This window comes from Cebus imitator, unplaced genomic scaffold, assembly GCF_001604975.1.
Source record: "Cebus imitator isolate Cc_AM_T3 unplaced genomic scaffold, Cebus_imitator-1.0 Scaffold160, whole genome shotgun sequence".
NCBI classification, from domain to species: domain Eukaryota; kingdom Metazoa; phylum Chordata; class Mammalia; order Primates; family Cebidae; genus Cebus; species Cebus imitator.
In genome coordinates, this window is record NW_016107475.1 from 1672815 (window position 1) to 1676646 (window position 3832).

The 3832-nt window shown below is 44.3% G+C and overlaps 1 pseudogene across 1 annotated transcript; it reads right to left on the reverse strand.

Moving 5' to 3' along the window:
- Positions 1–1499: 1499 nt before the first annotated feature.
- LOC108314729 lies at positions 1500–2302 on the reverse strand (annotated as a pseudogene). The gene has a single exon (XR_001829629.2). The product of XR_001829629.2 is annotated as a 60S ribosomal protein L7a-like (transcript).
- Between the last annotated feature and the right edge of the window lie 1530 nt (positions 2303–3832).

A 3832-nucleotide genomic window follows, 5' to 3' on the forward strand; every position in this document is an offset into this window, starting at 1 on the left:
GTGGGGGGGGTGGGGAGGGAAGGGAGGGATAACATGGGGAGAAATGCCAGATATAGTATGCACCTAAAGTAAAATAAATAAATTAAAAAATAAAAATAAAAAAAAAAGTAGCCTCCTTCATACAGCTTTCATATACTAAATCCTATTAAACCTCTGGCGTGTTGTGTAGCTGAAGGTATCATTAAGGCATGTTACATGCTTAGCACTGGGCCTGGCACATAGCAGATGCAACAAATCTTGATTCTTGCTCCTGCCTCTTCCTTGTACTTTTGCTATTTTTTTCTCTTAACAAGTTGCTACTTTTACCTGCTTGTCCACAGCGTATTTCTAAGTCTCTGAGAGTGAGCCAATTTCTCTTCTCATTTCCCCAGCTATTAAGTCTGACACTCGCATTGATCTGGTCCTTTCAATAACAGTGGAGATGTCTACTTCAATTTACCTACTTTCTTTCCCCTGCCATTTTCTCCTTCCTTTGAGATGTACGATCTTTCTGCATATAACTTTACAAAGGGATGTTTCTAGTTTATGTATTACTCTCCGAGACATCCTATCATAAGACAGCATTATAAATGAACAATTTTTAGCAATAGTTTCTTTTTAACTTATTATTATTATTTATTAGAGACAGGGTCTCACCCTGTCTCCAGGCTAGGATACAGTGGTATGATCATAGCTCACTGTAACCTTGAAATCCTGGGCTCCAGCAATCCTCTCGCCTCAGCCTCCTGAGTAGCTGAGACTACAGGCGCACAGCACCATGCCCAGCTGATTTTTAAAATTTTCGTTGACAGCACAGCCTCAAATGATCCTTCTGCCTTGACTTCCCAAAGTGCTGGGATTATGGGCATGAGCCACCATACCTGGCCTTCTTTTTGAAAAGGGCTTCTCTCATTTCTGAATGATTGCAGAGATTTCAGTTGTGAGTAAATGTGCCAGACAGATAATATGCTTTTAATTCTGATGGGTTAATAACAGGCACCTAATTCATTCTAGGTCACCAACATTTAGGGCAAGCATAAAAATGGAGGCACATTCCAAGTATGTAAATGCTATAAATCAAGTTAACAGCTGTTAAAATATAATTTCTCTTTCTAAATTGATAAATATAACTTTGTAATGGGCCAAGAGAGGTAGCTCATGCCTGTAATCCCAGCACTTTGGGAGGCCGAGGTGTGCAGATCACTTGAGGTCAAGAGTTCGAGACCAGCCTAGCCAACAAGGTGAAACCCTGTCTCTACAAAAAATACAAAATTTAGCTGTAATCCCAGCTACTTGAGTGGCTGAGGCACAAGAATCACTGAAGCCCGGGAGATGGAAGTTGCAGTCAGCAGAGTGCCGTGGAGCCCTGTACTTCTGCCTGAGTGACAGAGTAAGACTGTCTCAAAATTAAAACAAAAAAACAAACTAAACCAACCCCCACCAAACTAAACCAAACAAAAAAAATTTTTTTTGAAGGAAAATTTGTATTGTTTTAATTATTTTTAGGTACAGAAAACTCAACAGTGTACATTTAACCCAGTTTCGTGGCAAGTTCTTTAGCCTTTGCGTTTTCGAGCTTGGCAATTCGAGCCACAGATTTGGGACCCAGGGCATTGCCTCCCCCGTAACGGTGGATCTCATCCTACCTGTCATTGTAGTTGGTGCGGATAGCTTCCACCAGCTTAGCCAAAGCACCTTTATCTTCCAAGTTAACCTGAGTGAAGGCGACAGTGGTACAGGTCTTCCTGTGGACTAGACGTCCCAGTCTTGTCTTCCCCTTGATAATGCAGTAAGGGACTCCCATTTTACGACACAGGGCAGGCAAGAAGACAACCAGCTCAATGGAATCCACGTCGTGTGCAATCACCACCAGCTGAGCTTTCTTGGTGGTGACAGTGTTAACTCCTGCTCGAAGGACAGGTGGTCTCTTAGTGGGGACGTCCCCTTTGCCAGCTGCTTTCTTCTTGGCCCCGGGCCAACAGCCTCTGCTTCTTCTCTTGCTTCGTCTCTGGTCTATACTTGTGGGCCAGCTTAAGCAGCTGAGTAGCTGTTTGGCGGTCCAGGGTCTGGGCGAACTGGTTAATTGCAGGAGGCACTTTCAGCCGCTTATAGAGGATGGCTCTCTGCCGCTGCAACCGGATATAGCGGGGCCATTTCACAAAGCGGGTGAGGTCTCTTTTGGGCTGGATGTCCTGTCCAATGCCAAAATTCTTAGGCCTTTTCTCAAACAGGGGATTAGCCTCCTGCTTCTTCACGACAGCAGGGGCCGGAGCCACCTTCTTCCCCTTGGCCTTCTTTCCTTTTGGCATCTTGGGTGGCGGGAAGAGAGCGCCCCCCAAAATTTTAAAAAGCCATTTTATGATAACAAAATAGAATGTGTTAACTTCTTTTTTTAAGAGGCAGGGTCTGGCTCTGTCACTCAGGTTGGGGTGCAGTGGCATGATCATAGCTTACTGTAGCCTCTAACTCCTGGGCTCAACTGATTCTCCTGCCTCAGCCCCTGAGTAGCTGGGATTACAGACATACTCCACCACACCCAACTAATTTTAAAATTTTTTGTAGAGACAGGGTTTGCTACATTGTCCAGACTGGTCTTGACCTACTGGCCTCAAGTGATTCTCCCTTGTTGGCTTCTTAAAGTGTTGGGATTATAGATGAGAGACACTGCACCAGGCCTAAAATGTGTTTAAAATTATGACTTTTGCCAGGTGTGGTGGCTCATGCCTATAATCCCAGCACATTGGGAGGCTGAGGTTGGCGGATCACTTGAGGTCAGGAGTTTGAGACCACCCTGGCCGACATGGCAAAACTCCGTTTCTACTAAAATACAAAAATTAGCTGAGTGCGGTGGTGTGCACCTGTAATCTCAGCTACTTGGGAAGCTGAAGCAGAAGAATCTCTTAAACCTGGGGTGTGGAGGTTGCCCTGAGCTGAGATGGTTCCACTGCACTCCAACCTGGGCAACAGAGCAAGACTGTCTCAAAATAAACAAACAAATAAATAAATAAAATGATGCCTTTTACTAACAGAAAGTTACTGAACTATCTGAGATTATGGAATCTAATTATTATTGCCCATGTCTGAGCATTCTGTTAATGGGCTACAGATGGCTGGATGAAACAAAGAGACATATATAATTCATATATGCTTTTGTAATCTTTGTAACTTTTTTTTTTCTTTTGAGATGAAGATTCACTCTTGTTGCCCAGGTTAGAGTGCAATGGCGTGATCTCAACTCACCACAATCTCCTTCTCTCGGGTTCAAGTGATTCTCTCCTCAGCCTCCCAAGTAGCTGGGACTACAGGCATGCACCACCATGTCTGGCTAATTTTATATTTTAGTAGAGACGGGGTTCTACCATGTTGGTCGGGCTGGTCTTGAACTTCCAACCTCAGGTGATCTGCCCGCCTTGGCTTCCCAAAGTGCTGGGGATTACAGGCCTGAGCCAGGGCACCCGGTTTTTTTTTTTTTTTTTTTTTTTCAAGAGAGTTTCGCTCTTGTTGCCCAGGCTGGAATGCGATGGTGCCATCTCAGCTCACTGCAACCTCCACCTCCTGGGTTCAAGTGATTCTCCTACCTCAGCCTCCTAAGTAGCTGCAATTAGAGGCGCCCGTCACCACACCTGGCTAATTTTTTATATTTTTAGTAGAGACGGGGTTTCACCATGTTGGTCAGGTTGGTCTCAAACTCCTGACCTCAGGTTATCTACCACCTTAGCTTCCCAAAGGCTGAGATTACGGGCGTGAGCCACTGTGCCCAGCCTGTTTTTATAAATTTATTTTTCTTACTTTCACTTCTGCAGAATCGTTATGTTGTTATAGTCAATATTTTTGGCAATGACCAAAAGAAACA